The sequence below is a fragment of the Rhincodon typus genome, chromosome 1 (assembly GCF_021869965.1).
Source record: "Rhincodon typus isolate 14 chromosome 1, sRhiTyp1.1, whole genome shotgun sequence".
Classification (NCBI taxonomy): domain Eukaryota; kingdom Metazoa; phylum Chordata; class Chondrichthyes; order Orectolobiformes; family Rhincodontidae; genus Rhincodon; species Rhincodon typus.
Genome location: NC_063332.1, coordinates 5,746,452 through 5,763,251, shown reverse-complemented (window position 1 = coordinate 5,763,251; position 16,800 = coordinate 5,746,452). Strand labels below are relative to the sequence as shown.

At 45.0% G+C, this 16,800-nt stretch overlaps 1 pseudogene; it reads left to right on the top strand.

Moving 5' to 3' along the window:
• The first annotated feature begins 6,014 nt into the window (after positions 1-6,014).
• Positions 6,015-6,177, top strand: LOC125484960 (annotated as a pseudogene).
• Positions 6,178-16,800: the final 10,623 nt, after the last annotated feature.

The window sequence follows — 16,800 nt, the reverse complement described above, 5'->3', positions numbered from 1 at the left end:
GTGTTTGTTTGTGTGAGAGTGAGTGTGTGTGTTTGTGTGTGAGAGTGTGTGTTTGTGTGTGAGTGAGTGTGTGTTTGTTTGTGTGAGAGTGAGTGTGTGTGTTTGTGTGTGAGCGTGTGTGTTTGTTTGTGTGTGAGAGTGAGTGTGTGTTTGTGTGTGAGAGTGAGTGTGTGTGTTTGTGTGTGAGAGTGAGTGTGTTTGTTTGTGTGTGAGAGTGTGTGTTTGTTTGTGTGTGAGTGAGTGTATCTGTTTGTGTGTGAGAGAGAGTGTGTGTGTGAGAGAGTGAGTGTGTGTATGTGTTTATGTACGTGTTACAGTAAATGTAGGTGGGAGCATGAGTCTGTGGACGAATGGCTGTTTCAGTAAGAGTGAAGGTCTGAAAGGGTGGGCGAGGCAGAAACCCTCATGACAGAAGAAATGGGGAGGTACTGGGTAGGCAATGGTGTAGTGGTATTATCACTGGACTGTTAATCCAGAGACCCAGATAATGTTCCGAGGACCCGGTTCAAATCCCGCCACAGCAGATGGTGGAATTTGAATTCAATAAAATATCTGGAATTAAGAGTCTAATGATGACTATGAGTCCATTGCTAATTGTCGGAAAAACCCATTTGGTTCACTAATGTCCTTTAGAGAAGGAAACTGCCATCCTTACCTGGTCTGGCCTACATGTGACTCCAGACCCACAGCAATGTGGTTGACTCTTAACTGCCCTCTGGGCAATTAGGGATGGGCAATAAAAATGCTGCCTGGCCAGCGATGCCATCATCCTGTGTATGAATGAAAAAAAAGTATTTAGACATACACTTGCGATGCCAAAAGAAAGACCAAAACGCCAAGTGAATCATAGAATCTCTACAATGTGGAAGCAGGTTATTCAGCCCATCAGGTCCACGCTGACCATCTGAAGACCGTCCTATCCCTGTAAACCTACAGTTCCCAAGGCTAATCCATCTAGCCTGCATGTCCATGGACACTACGGCCAATCCACCTAACCCACGCATCTTTAGACTGTGGGAGGAAACCCACACAGACATGGCCAGAAAGTGCAAACTCCACACAGACAATTGCCAAAGGCTGGAATCGAATCCAAGTCTCTGGTGCTGTGAGGCAGCAGTGTTAATCACTGAGTCATCATGCTGCTTAAGTGCTAGAAAATGTGATTAGAATGGTTAGGTGTAACAGTGTGGAGCTGGAGGAGCACAGCAGGCCAGGCAGCATCAGAGGAGCAGGAAAGTTGACATTTTGGGTTGGGACCCTTCTTCAGACCTAAAACATCAGCCTTCCTGCTCCTCTGATGCTGCCTGACCTGCTGTGTTCCTCCAGCTCCACACTGTGTTATCTCTGACTCCAGCATCAGCAGTTCTTACTATCTCAGAATGGTTAGGTGGTTGTTTTTGATCCATTCAGAAGTGAGCCTTTTTCTGTGCTGTGAATCTCTGTGACTCTAAGGTGACTGTCAATACATTTGAACTTCAGAAAAGTATATCATCTAACCTGTTCTGTCACTCACTAATGCCATTGGTGATCTTCTGCATCAACTCCACTTTCACACTCAAGCCCCACAATCCTTTGATTCCCTCGGCACTTCCAAAATTCCATCAATTCCAATTTAGATCTTTTTTCAAAAGAAATCTTTGATGGGTTGTAGGCATGGTTGGCAAATCCAATATTTGTGTCTCATCTTCAGTTGTCCTTGACAAGGTGGTGATAGGCTGCCTTCTTGAACTGCTGCAGTCTACCTGCTGTGCATTGACCTGTAGGGATGGAACCCAGGATTTTGATCCAGCGACAGTGAAGGATCTGTGATATATTTCCAAGTCAGGATGGTGAGCGGCTTGGAGGGGAAGTGGTGTTCCTGTGTAGTTGCTTGGAGTTGTATGGTTAGAAACAGTGAGATTGCAAGAGTGTCACAGTAAACATAGGTGTTTGGAGTGCAGGGCTTTGAAACTGTTGGCTGTGAGGCACTGTAATGCTGTGACCACTGTTTCAGTAGTGGAGGCAACAGATGTTATAGGTGCTGGATCTGGTGCTGATTAACTAGACTGTTTTATCCTGGATGGTGTCAAGCTTCTTGAGTTTGCCAGATCTGCACCCATCCAGGCAAGTGGGGAATATTCCATCACAATCCTGGTTTGTGCCTTGTAGATGATGGACAGGCTTTGGGGAGTCAGGAGGAGAGTTGCTCGCTGCAGTATTCCTGCCTCTGACCTGCTCTTGTAGCCATCGCAACCTTACCTCTGTCATAAGGTCAGAATTGAGGGTCATTTACTGGTGATTGCACAATGCAACTCCTCAGTCACTGAAACAGCCCTTGTCCAAATGCAGCGAGGTCTGGACAACATCCAAGCTTGGACTAATAAATAGCATGTGACATTTGCACTACACAAGTATTAGGCGATGACAATCTCCAACGAGAGAGAATCGAACCATTGCCCCTTGACATTCAATGGCATTACAATCACTAAATACACCATTATCAACATTCTGGGTGTTGCCATTGACCAGAAACTGAACTGGACTAATCATGTAAGCGCATTGGCTACGAGCACAGGTCAGAAGCAGGGAATTCTGTGGCAAGTAACTCACCTCTTGACTCCCCAAAGCCCATTCTCCACAAGTCAGGAGTGAGATTGAATGCTGCCCACTTGCCTGGATGAGTGCAGCTCCAACAACAATTAAGAAGTACGACAGCATCCAGTAATGATGCGGACAGCACGGTGCCTCACAGCACCAGGGACCCAGATTCGATTCCAGCCTTGGGTGTGGAGTTTGCATGTTCTCCCTGTGTTTGCGTGGGTTTCTTCCAGGTGCTTTGGTTTCCTCCCACATTCCAAAGATGTGCAAGTTAGGGTGGATTGGCCATGGGAAATTGCCCATAGTGTCCAGGTGTGTGCATGCTAGATTGGTTAGCCATGGGAAATGCAGGGTTATGGGTTGGGGGAGGGGGATGGTTCTGGTTGGGATGCACTTCAGAGGGAGGTGTGGACTCGGTGGGCCGAATGACCTGCTTTCACACTGTAGGGATTCTATGAATCCAATTGATTACCAACGCTTGAAACAGCCTTGACTTTCCTCCACCACTGAGGCTCAGTGGCAGCAGTGTACTCCATCTACAAGATGCACTGCAAAATTTCACCAAAGATCCATAGGCAGCACCTTCCAATCCCACAATTATGACCATCTATGCGTGGGAATGCTATCGCCTGCACAACACCATCTGTCACTGGGTCAGAATCCTGGCATTCCCTCCCATATAGTGTTGTGGCTCATGGACGGTAGTGGTTCAAGAAGGAAGCTCACTCCCTTCTGCAAAGCACCTAGGGGCAGACAACAAAAGCTGGCCCAGCTAATGACACCCACATCCTTCGAAAGACTGATAACAAAGTGTCCAGATGCTTTCAGGTATCCCAAACTAATTTAGTCCCATTTGCCCTCTGGTTTCCTACACTCCAGCAGTGGAAACAGTTACTGCCTGTCTACATCTCTATAAACTCTCCAGATATTTGAACTGTTCAATTTATTGCACCATGTTGTTGACTATCGGTATGTTGGTTAATTCACCTCTCACAAGAATTTTACATCTGATTACATTAGTAATACACAGAGAAGGCTCCAGCCTTAAATACAATTAAAACAATCTCTAGACAGCATTTCTGAAGAAGGGTCCCGACCCGAAACGTCAGCTTTCCTGCTCCTCTGATGCTGCCTGGCCTGCTGTGTTCCTCCAGCTCCACACTGTGTTATCTCTAGACAGCATGTTTGATCAGAGATTTATTGAGTTCATAGAAAATAAGAGCAGGAGTAGGCCAATTTGTCCTTTGAGCCTGCTGCGCTATTCAGTATGATCACTGGTTATCATCCAACCTCATTCACTCTTTCGCCCCCTACACTTTAACCCCTTTAGCCCTAAGAAGCTAGGACTTTTTTCCCTGGAGCATAGGAGGCTGATGGGTAACCTTATAGAGGTTTATAAAGTCATGAGGGGCATAGATAGAGTGTATGGAAAAGGTCTTTTCTCCAGAGTAGGGAAGTCCAGAACTAGAGGGCATTGGTTTAAGGTGAGAGGGGAAAGATTTAAAAGGGACCTAAGGGGCAACTTAATCACATGAGCTGCCAGAGGAAGTGGTGGAGGTTGGTACAATTACAACATTTAAAAGGCATCTGGATGGGTACATGAATAGGAAGGGTTTAGAGGGATGTGGATCTAGATTAGTTTGGGAAACCTGGTCAGCATGGATGAGTTGGGCCGAGAGCCTGTTTCCTTGCTGTGTAGCTCTATGTCTGTATAACTCTCATCTATCTCCTTCTTGGAAACATTTAACGTTTTGGCCTCAACTGTTTCCTGTGACAGTGAATTCCACAGACTCACCACTCTCTGAGTGAAGAAGTTTCACATCATTTCAGTCCTAAACGACCTATGCTGTATCCTGAGACTCCGACCCCTGTTTCTGGACTCCCCAGTCATTGAGAACTTCCTTCCTGCATGAATCCTGTATAGTCCTGTTAGGATTTTATTGATTTCCATGAGAAGCCCCGCCCTCTGCCTCATTCTTCTGAACTCCAGTGAATATCATCCCAACCAATTCAACATCTCCTCATGATGTCAGTCCTGCCAGGCCAGGAACCAGTCTAGTAAACCTTTGCTGCACTCCCCCTATAGCAAGAACATCATTCCTCAGATAAGGAGACTAAAGCTACACACACAATACTCTGGTGTGGTCTCCCCAAGGCCCTGTTTAACTGCAGCAAGACATCCCTGCTTCTGAAATCAAATCCTCTCACTATGAAGGGCAATATACCAAGTCAATTTCTTAGCCATGGAACTGCAATAGGTGAAATTACAGGAGAAACTAAGTAAACTCTTGCATTCATACAGCACCTTACATGATAAAAGGACATCCTAGAGTACTTTACAGCCAATAATGTAGTTTGGAGTGTGGTTATTGTTATAATACAGGCAACATTGCTGCCAATTCACCATTGCAAGCCCAATCAAACAACATTATAATGACATGATTATCTGTTTTATGTGTTGACTAGGTGACAAGCATTGACCAGAAGCCTGGAGAGAATGGCTTTGCTGTTGTTTGGAATAGTGACCGTGGAATCATTTAAGTTTTCTTGAGAAGGGATTGGCGATCTGGTTTAATGCCACATCCAAAAGATGGCATCTCTGACAGTGCAGCACTTCTTCAGTAAGGCCAACTATCTACAGGAGTAGGAAGAGTCACTTCATGAATATAGACAACTCAGAGTCTGAGGACATGGATACCATTTTAACTACTGGTCCCCTGCTCACTGCACAAGTTACCAGTAAAACCAAGAGGGATTGATCTGTTGGATGCAGTACTTATAGGGAAAACCTTGTTGTAAGTTGAATCATAGAATGTTGGTATTTTTTGGTGCGAGGAAAAGATTTCTAGTTGGTTTCTTTCTGGCTATTTTTATTGCATTCCATAAGCTTTATCCTGTTATTACATGGCTATCATTCTCCAGTTATATTTGAGCGAATGAATCAGGAGAAAAAGCCGGACAATTATATTTGAGCAAAGGTTGCACTTTTTAGTTAACTTGAGTGAATTTTCATGGATTAATCCAGTGGGATGGAGGGTTTAATGGATTCCAGATGTTGAGGATGGACCAGAGAATGCCATCTGGTGCAAGTTTCCTGTGTGATGTCAACTCAGAATTCCAAAAACCATAAGGAGTAGAGGAAGGCCATTCGGCCCATTTGCTCTTCCACTGAATGAGATCACGGATGATCTAATAATCTTTAACTGCACTTTCCTGTCTTTCCCCCATAACCCTTGATTCTCTTACTGATTAAAAGTGTGAAGAACCCAGCCTTGACAGCCATCTATGGTAAAGAATTCCATGGATTCACAACCGTCTGAGAGAAGAAATTCCTCCTCATCTCTGTCCCAGCTGAATGATCCCCAATCCTGGGATTATGCTCTCTGTCCTAGCCTATCGCACAAGGGAAAGCAATCTCTCGGCACAATCCTGTCCAGAGCGTTGTGCAGTGGCAATATTGGAGCTTATGAGATTTAACTAAGGCACAGTTACTACTTATTCAAAACTTTACCCAATGCACCTCTGTGGGCACTTGAAATAAAGTCAGTCATGACAATTTTTGATAGTCTCTACCCTGTCAAGTCCCCTAAGAACCTGGGATAACACAGTGTGGAGCTGGAGGAACACAGGAGGCCAGGCAGCATCAGAGGAGCAGGAAAGTTGATGTTTCGGGTCGGGACCCCTAAGAACTTGTATGTTTCAATAAAATCACCTCTCATTCTTCTAAACTCCAACTCCTCCAACCTACTTAACCTCTCCTCATAAAACAGTCTCTCCATTTCCAGGATCAGCCTAATGAACCTCCTCTGGACTGCTTCCAATGCCTGCATATCTTTCTTTAGATAAGGGGCCCAAAACTGTACACTGTATTCCAGAGATAACAAGATGTAGAGTTGGATGAACACAGCAGGCCAAGCAGCACCAGAGGAGCAGGAAAGCTGATGTTTCGGGTCTAGATCCTTCTTCAGAAATGGGGGAGGGGAAGGGAGTTCTGAAATAAATAGGGAGAGAGGGGGAGGCAGATAGAAGATGGATAGAGGAGAAGATAGGTGGAGAGGAGACCGACCGGTCAAAGAGGCGGGGATGGAGCCAGTAAAGGTGAGTGTAGGTGGGGAGTTAGGGAGGGGATAGGTCAGTCCAGGGAGGATGGACAGGTCAAGGGGGTGGGATGAAGTTAGTAGGTAGGAGATAGGGGTGGGGCTTGAAGTCAGAGGAGGGTATAGGTGGGAGGAAGGACAGGTTAGGGAGGCAGGGACAAGCTGGGCTGGTTTTGGGATGCGGTAGGGGGCGGGGAGATTTTGAAGCTTGTGAAATCCACATTGATACCGTTGGGCTGCAGGGTTCCCAAACAGAATATGAGTTGCTGTTCCTGCAACCTTCGGGTGGCATCGTTGTGGCACTGCAGGAGGCCCAGGATGGACATGTTGTCTGAGGAATGGGAGGGGGAGTTGAAATGGTTCGCGACTGGGAGGTGCAGTAGTTTAGTGCGAACCCAGCGCAGGTGTTCTGCAAAGCGGTCCCCAAGCCTCCGCTTGGTTTCCCCGATGTAGAGGAGGCCACAACGGGAACAGCGGATACAGTATACCACATTAGCAGGTGTGCAGGTGAACATCTGCTTGATGTGGAAAGTCTTCTTGGGGCCTAGGATGGGGGTGAGGGGGGGAAGGTGTAGGGGCAGGTGTAGCACTTCCTGCGGTTGCAGGGAAAAGTGCCGGGTGTGGTGGGGCTGGAGAGAAGTGTGGAGCGGACAAGGGAGTCCCGGAGAGAGTGGTCCCTCCGGAAAACAGATAAGGGTGGGGAGGGAAAAATGTCTTTGGTGGTGGGGTTGGATTGCAGATGGCGGAAGTGTCAGAGGATGATGCGTTGGATCTGGAGGTTGGTGGGGTGGTACGTGAGGACGAGGGGGATTCTGTTTTGGTTGTTATTGCGGGGACGGGGTGTGAGGGATGAGTTGCAGGAAATGCGGGAGACACGGTCGAGGGCGTTCTCGACCACTGATGGGGGGGAATTTGCGGCCCTTGAAAAACGAGGACATCTGAGATGTACGGGAGTGGAATGCCTCATCCTGGGACCAGATGCGGCGGAGGCGAAGGAATGTATTCCAGCTTTGGTCTGACTAGTGCCTTCTATAATTTTAGCAAAACCTCCCTATTATATGCTATTTGCTTTGAAATAAAAAAACAGCATTGCTTTTGCCTTTTGTATAGGCTTGGTATGGTGTTTAGCACTACTGCCTCACAGTGCTCGGGACCTGGGTTTATTTCCACCCTCTGGTGAATGTCTGTGAGGAGTTTGTTTTGAGATTTATGCAGGAGGACTCCCAAATCTTTTTGTTCTGTAACTTTCTGCAGCCTTTCATCATTTCAATAACAAATACCGCCTCTATTCTTCCTGACTCAAAGGTGGGAACGCTGCCACTATGCAAATGGAAGCCTTCCGCTTTTGCAGTTAAATCAGAAGGGACATCTTTGGAGACCTTTGCATCAACAGCAATGTTCCCTACTTTGAAACTTGACAGCAAAAAAGGGGCATTGTTTCAGCAGTGGTCCAGAGACTAGTACGCAGGTTTCTGAGCTGGATAGTGGTGGGGTCAGATTGGACTAGGCAAAGCTTGAACACTCAGTGCAAGTTGACAGTACCCCAGCCACATTGTTGGATGCGCTGTCTTGAAGAGACAAGACGTTAAACTTGTTTGCCACCTCGGAGGGTGCAAAAGATCTCAGGGACTGTTTTCACTAGAGTTCAGAGAAATGAGCGAGGATCTCATAGACTTATAAAATTCTAACAGGACTGGACAGGGTAGATGCAGGGAGGATGTTCCCGATGGTGGGTGTGTCCAGAAGCAGGGGTCACAGTATGAGGATTTGGGGGTAGACCATTTAGGACGGAGATGAGGAGACATTTCTTCACCCAAAGAGTGATGAGCCTGTGGGATTCATTACCACAGGAAGTAGTTGATGCCAAAACATTGAATGTATTCAAGAGGCAACGAGATATAGCACTTGGGGAGAATGGGATCAACGGTTATGGGGAGAAAGCAGGATGAGGCTGTTGAGTTGGACAATCAGCCATAATCGTGAAGAATGGCAGAGCAGGCTTGAAGGGCCGAATGGCCTCCTCCTGCTCCTATCTTCTATGTTTCTGTGTTTCTGTGGCATATATTCTGAGAAGTTTTCCCAAGATCGCTGGGAAACACGTTCTTGGTTTTTCTTTGGCATATCAGCATGTCTAATCTAGCCCTAACTATACTCTGACCCATCACCTGCTGGAGTTATTGGCTGCAGTGGAAAATCTCAACAATTGCGATTTCCGTTCTGGCCCTTTCTCTGCTCTGCATTGAATGATATAAATTGTTGTACGCCCACCTCTACCAAAGGGAGACAGGCTAATGATAAACAGACCCTTTAGTCAGCAAATGTTTTCATACTCACTTCTCATGTTTCATCTGGGGGTTTGAATGAATGAGTCAGTAAGTACAGAAGCCAATGTTTGACAAGTGTCTGTCTGATCTGCTGTTATTTAATACACAGCCCGATTGCAATGATGTAAATATGAGGTCTCCGACACTCAGAGTGTAACCCATATCATATTAATCCTGAACATGGTGGAAGAAGACAGTGCAGGGTATTGATTGCCTGCAAGTAGGGTCAGGTTTGAGAGATTTACAACAGTTCCACCGTCCTTCCTCTAATCACTCCGATAATGATTGGAAGCTGGTTTGAGTCATGGAACTGAAAGGAAAGGGCAGATTTTACTGACAATTTTGCATCACCGTGAAAATAGTTACCTTTCATCATCTCTTAATTGTCCAAGAGTACTTTACAGACAGTGATGACTCTTCAAAAAGTACCTCATTGTTGTAATGTAGGCAAGCAAAACAGCTGTTTTCTACACGAAACCCCACAAACTACTGCAGGTAAAGAACAGCTGCTGGATTAAATGTTTGACATTGCTTGGGAGATAAATCACAGAATTGTTATGATGTGGAAGGAGGCTGTTCAGCTCATTGTTTCAGCACCAGCTCTTCAAATGAACATCATAACCCCGCTGCCAATTTCCTGCCTTCATCCCATATCTCTGCATACCAAACAGCCTTCCAATGCCCTCAATACAGTTGAACCTACCTCCCACACATTTCCAGGGGGTGCATTCCCATACTAACCTCTTCTCATAAGTTCCTCCATACCTGGTGTCAGCCTAGAGAACCTTCTCTGGACTGACTCCAATGTCAATGTATCTTTCACGAGATAAGATGTCCAAACTGTTCACAGTATTCCAGCTGTGGCCTAACTACTGCCTTGTATACTTTTAGCAAAGCCTTCCTATTTTTATACACCATTCCCTTCAAAATAAAGGTTAACATTCCATTTGTCTTCCTCCAACATTTCAGAAGCCACAATAATGGGTAATAAATGCCAATCTTTCTCGTGATGTCCACATCCTGAGAATGAATAAATGAATTTAATTGATGGAAGTGCAGTACATGATTGAGCTGTTTAGGATTCTGAAGGGATTGGATCAAATTAGCTGGAGAGAATTTTTTCCAACAATTGAGCGGCCAAATGAGATTTAGGATAGAGAGCAAACAAATCCTCTTGTATGCTGAGGATTGCGAGTTTGTTGGAATGTAACATTGGAATTCATAACTGAAACAGAGACCATTTAAGGATAGGTCAGATAAGGTCATAAATAACAAGTTCAATTTATGCTGCAAAGTTAAAGTAATAGAAACGCTCCAAGGGGCTTTGTTGGAGAAAAACTGACAATAAGCCAAAGCAAGGAGATGTTTGGGTTGGGTGGCCTAAGTTTTGTTTAAAGAAATTATTGAAGGAGGAGAGACATATGTGGAGAGATTTAGGAGATATGAACTCCAGACCTTAAGGGCAGATGAAAGATAAAGCTACAGAGGCCAGATGTGGAGAGGTGTGGTGTTTGCAGACGGACGTGCAATTACAGACGTAGGAGGGGCACAGACTAATTTCACCATGTAGAATGGGATTCTATAACCAAGGTATGGCCTGATTGGGGAACCAGATGAGGGAAGTGAGTAAGGGGGTGTTGGGTGAATGGGACTTGGTGTGAGTTAAGTCATAGGTGGCAAAGTTTTGAATGTGATGTGAATGGAGATTGCTGGATGGGAAGGCATTGGCAAACTGCCTGAGGTTACATAAGCATGGATGACAGCAAAGCAGGAGCAGTTGTGTGGGTGTACCTGTGCCTTTACTTGAGGGTGGGAAACAGCACCAAACAAGATAACTTTCCTTCTGCATCAGGCCTCTTAACCCTTCAATATCAAAGTGAGTGCTGCCTTCTCTGAAACAGAAACTGAAATTGGAGCAGTTCTGGGACATCTGTGAGAAGAAAACAGTTAGCGTTTAGAGTGCGATGATTCTTCATCAGAACTGTAGGTAGCTAGGGAAAAACTACCTTTTCTCATTCATTCACAGTTTGCAGGAATCAATGGCATGTATCGGCTGCCCTTGTCCTTTTAGACGGTCAGGACAATTGGCTCGGAAGGTGCTGTCTGAGGATCTTTGGTGAATTTCTCCAGTGCATCTTGTAGATAGTACACATTGTTGTTACTGAGCGTCGGTGGTGGAGGGAGGGGACGCTTGGGGGTGTGGTACCAATCAAGTGGTAATGATCTCCTACAACCTCTTCCATCAGGCAGAAGATACAGAAGCTTGAACACACACACCAGCAGGTTCAGGAACAGCTTCTTCCCAGCCGTTATCAGACTGATGAATAGACTCTCTAGCCTCAAGTGGCACTGATCTTGATAATGTTGATCTTGCCTAGCGCTTGTGCTATGCAATGTAACCTGCATGCCTCTGTCTAAGTTTTTTTTCTACCATTGATCTGTACATCCTTGCTTACTAATCTGCCTGTACTGCTCGTAAACAAAGCTTTTCACTGTACTCTGGGACACACGACAATAAATTAATCAATCAGTTGAGGCTACCTCATTGAATGTTTTAAAGGCAGGAATAGATAGATTTTTGAACAGTAAAGGAATTAAGGGTTATGGTGAGCAGCCAGGTAAATGGAGCTTAGTTCATAAAAAGATCAGCCATGATCTTATTGAATAATGGAGCAGGCTCGATGGGCCAGATGGCCTACTCCTGCTCCTATTCCTTATGTTCTTATAAATTGACCACGTACCAAATGGAATTCTCTACTCCAGAGGGCTGTGGACATTGAATTTTTGAGTGTAGAGATCAATATATTTCTGATTACCAAAGGAAATAAACTCTTGAAGGGATATTTTGGGTAAAAGCCTTTGAAGTGTTTGATCAATGTATTGAAGTGTGGTGCAGGCTCAATGGGCTGGATATCTCACTCCTGTTCCAATGTATTTTTGTCCCATTGTGAATAGTTAGGACATTTTCCACCCGCCATTTTTCCCTTTATGAGAGAGGTGTAACCCTTTAAGAGCAAACCTTGTGTGAGACACAAGGTAAAATATGCAGGAATTGAAATCCTATTAGCCCAGGCATTCTCAAAGTGAAGCTCTTGGAAAGTTTTACATCATAAAATGTCAACAAAATAGAAGGAAATCATCAGAGGGCTTTCTGTGCTCTGAATCTCTGCAATGGCAAATCAGCAAATCACTCTTCCATCCTTACCCTCCAGCCCTGTCATATTTTTTTCTCAATGCAGGCGATTGCTCAATTTTCTCTTGAAAGTCATGACTAAACCTGCCTCCAACACACCTTCAGGTAGCGCATTCCAGACTCTAACCACTCTCTGCATTAAAAACAAATTTCTCCTGCCATTTTGGGATCTTGGCATCTTGATTCTGTGTGGTCTGCTTCGTGATCCTTCCACCACTGTGAACTCTTTGTCCCTCTCTACTCTACCCATCAGATAGAACACTTAGATCAAATCTGTCAGCCTTTTCTTTTGAAAGGCAGACAGTCCCAACTTCTGCAATCTGTCCAAGCAATTGATCCTTATCCTTAGAACCATTCCTGTAAATCTTCTCTGCAACCTAAATTCTTCTTAAAGTGTGCTGCCCTGAATTGAACACAATACTCCAGTTGTGCCCTGAACCAGGAGTTTATAAAAGTTCGTTGTTACTTCCTTGTTTTGGCACTCCATGCCTCTATTTATTTTTCCTGGGATCCCATGTGCCTTTTAAACCTCTTTCCCACACTGCCCTGTCACCTTTAAGGATTTGAGTACATAAACCTCCCAGATCTCTGTCAATTCCTTTTGGCCTGTCAACCCATTTTGGAACTGTGCCTCTATGTATCACTTCATGCTTATTGGACGGTGCAACTAATGCCAATTGCCATACGAACTCATCTGTTTCACTGATGTCATCCTTACCTGGCCTGGCCTACATGTGACCCCAGACCCACAGCAATGTGGTTGACTCTGACCTACTCTGTGGGCAATTAGGGATGGGCAATAAATGCTGCCTAGCCAGCGACTCTTAATTGTTCTCTGTGGCATGTAATTTGGGATTGAATACATGGACGGCCCAAAGCTCAAGATGCAAGGATGCTTTATTCTATTGGCATCAGGTCATAACCAACATGAAGGGAAGTGAAGACTAAACAAGGAAGACCATGGAATGGATATCCATGGAACTGAGCTCGTGGTTTACATCAGGTTGAGCAAATCTTTATCCGTCTGCTCCTTGGCTCCATAAGAGTTCCAACCCCCAAAGGCACACTTTCCCGGGAGGGTGGGGTTACTACTCTATTCTTCAAGTTGCCTTGCTTGGTGCCCTCACTCATTCTCACCACCTGCAGCTGGAGGTCCTGGCGCAACTGCTCGAGCTGCTCTGCTTGGTGCCCACTATTGTGTCCTGCTGCTGGACAAGACAGATAAGTAATAAATGTTGGCTTAGCCAGTGAGGTCCTCATCCTGTGAATGAGTGAACAGGAAGATGCAAAGGTTTCATTTGCCCTCTGCCTCCCTTTTTGTAATTTATCATCTCCCTTTTGGTCCCTAACCAGCCCCAAACTTCTTCTTGCTATTATCTTACTACTTTCTGAAAAAGATTAAGAGCTAAGTAAATAAGACAGAGATTCATGGCCAGGGGGAAGGGTGCTGTCCAGTATGATGTGGGAGCTGGTGGACACCATTGTAGTCCATAGTGACCACATTTGTAGCAAGCGTTGGTTGCCAAAGGAATTCTGGATCAGGGTTGATCAACTAGAGTCTGAGCTTTGAACATTGTGACACATCAGGGAGGGGGCAGTTACCTGGACGCTGTGTTTCAGGAGGCGGTCATATCCCTCAGATGAACTGCCTCAAATTGGGTAATCCGCCAGGGATGGGAGAGGGTGACTATGAGCGAGACAGATAGAGGGATCCGGGATGTAGTGCTGAAGGAGACTCAGCCCTTGAGCTTATCTAATAGGTTTGAGATTCTTGCTCCTTATGTGAATGAGATTGGGGGCTATAGGGAGGATGAGCAAACTGACCATAGCACCATGGTACAGGGAGCCATTCAAGACAGGGGAGAAGAGAAACGTAGTTGCAGTAGTAATTAAATGCAATCAGGGATAGTCAGGGAAAAGGACACTTTTCTCTTTGGCCAGGATCGAGAGTCCTGATGGCTGTGTTGCCTACCTGATGACATTGTTCAGGATATCTCATCAGGGCTGCAGAGGCTCCTGGAGTGTGAGGGGAATGAACCAGTTGTCATGGTCTATGTGAGTACAAAAGATATAAGCATTCCACGCAAATCCATTCTGAAAAGCATCCTTCCACCACTATCCACTCTCTCCTATGGCTAAGCCAATTCTGTACCCATCTTGCCAACTCACACCGATACCATGTGATTTTACCTTTTGTACCAGTCTGCTATGACAGACCTTGTCAAAGGCTTCACTGAAGTCCATGTTGACAACATCAACCACTTTTCCCTCATCAATCATTTTCGTCACCTCCTCAAAAAATTCGATCACGTTAGTCAGGCACGACTTCCCCCACACAAAACCATGCTGTCTATTGCTAATATGCCCATTTATTCTAAATGCTAACGGATCTTGTTACTGAGAATCTTTTCCAATAATTTTCCTATCATTGGTGCGAGCCTCACAGGCCTGTAATTTCCAGGATTATCCCTGCTACCCTTCTTAAACAATGGGACAACACTGGCTATTCTCCAGTCCTCTGGGACCTCACCTGTGGTCAATGAAGATGCAAAGATGTCTGTCAATGCTCCAGCAATTTGTTCTCTTGCCTCCCTCAATATTCTGGAATGGATTCCATCAGGACCTGGGGATTTATCTACCTTAATACATTTTAAAACGCAGAACACCTCTTCCTTTTCAATAGCAACTTAGCTTAGAAACTCAACACTCCCTCCCTAAAGATCATCTTCCACCAATTCCTTCTCTTTTGTGAATACCAACACAAGGTATTCATTTAGGACCTCACCTACATCTTCTGGCTCTGCACACACATTCCCTCCTTTGTCCTTGATTGGGCCAACCCTTTCCCTAAAAAAACAAAAGAACTGCGGATGCTATAAATCAGGAATAAAAACAGAAGTTGCTGGAAAAGTTCAGCAGGTCTGGCAGCATCTGCGAGGAAAAAAGATCAGTGTTAATGTTTCAGGGCGGGTAACCCTTCCTCAGAACTTTCCCTGGCTACTCTCTTGCTTTTTATATACGTATAAAAAACCTTGAGATTCTCCTTAATCCTGTTTGCTAATGACTTTTTATGACCCCATTTATCCCTTCTAATTCCTTGTTTAAGTTCTTTCTTACTTTCCTTATATAGTTGAAGGACTTCACCAGTTCCTATCCTCCTAGACTTTGCGTATGCTTCTTTTTCCTTTTTGACCAAGGTCATAACAACCCTGGTCATCCAATGTTTATGTAACTTGCCATACCCATCCTTCAGGATATGCTGTTGTTGGAAGGTGTCTGAAGGAGGTTTACAAGAATGATCCTGGAAAATAGCAGTTTGTCATATGAGGAGTGGTTGAAGACTCTGGGTCTGTACTCAGAGGAAGGCCAATTTTGATGGAATTAGGCAAGAACTTTCAAAGGTTGATTGGGAGTGGATGTTTGCAGATAAAGGGATGGCTGGAAAATGGGAAGCCTTCAAAAATGAGATAAGGAGAGTCCAGTATGTTCCCATTAGGGCGAAGGGCAAGGCTGGTAGGGGTAGGGAATGCTGGATGACGAAAGAAATTGAGGTTTTTGGTCAAGAGGAAGAAGGAAGCATACATCAGGTATAGACAGCAGGATTCGAGTGAATCCCTAGAAGAGTATAAAGGCAGTAGGAGTACACTTAAGAGGTCAAATCAGGAGGGCAAAAAGGGGACATGAGGTAGCTTTGCCAAATAGGGTTAAGGAGAATCCAAAGGGATTCTACAAATACATTAAGGACAAAAGGGTACATAGGGAGCGAATAGGGTCCCTTAAAGATCAGCAAGACCAAATATGTGTGGAAGTGCAGGAGATGGGGAGATACTAAATGTGTATTTTGCATCAGTGTTTACTGTGGAGAAGGATATGGAAGATAGAGAATGTGGGGAAATAAATAGCAACATCTTGAAAAATGTCCATATTACAGAAGAGGAGGTGCTTAATGGCTTAAAATGCATAAAGGTGGATGAATCCTCAGGACCTGATCAGGTGTACCCAGAACTCTGTGGGAAGCTAGGAAAATGATTGCTGGGCCCCTTGCTGAGATATTTGTATCATTGATAGTCACTGGTGAGGTGCCAGAAGATTGGAGGTTGCTAACATGGTGCTACTATTTAAGAAAGGTGGTAAGGAAAAGCCAGGGAACTATAGACCGGTGAGCCTGACATCGGTGGTGGGCAAGTTGTTAGAGGAAATTCCTAGGGACAGAATTTACATGTATTTGGTAAGGCAAGGACTGATTAGGGAGAGTCAACATGGCTTTGTGCGTGGGAAATCTTTTCTCCCCAAGTGATTCCAATTTTTGAAGAAGTAACGAAGAGGATTGATGAGGGCAGATTAGTGGATGTGATCTATATGGACTTCAGTAAGGCATTCGACAAGGTTCCTCATGGTAGACTGGTTAGCAAGGTTGGATCACACCGAATACCGGGAGAGCTAGTCATTTGGACACAGAGGCAGAGGGTGGTGGTGGAGGGTTGTTTTTCAGACTGGAGGCCTGTGACCAGTGGTGTGCCACAAGGATCGGTGCTGGGTCCCTGCTTCTTATGATTTATATAAATGACTTGGATGTGAATATAAGAGCTTTGGTTAGTAAGTTTGCAGA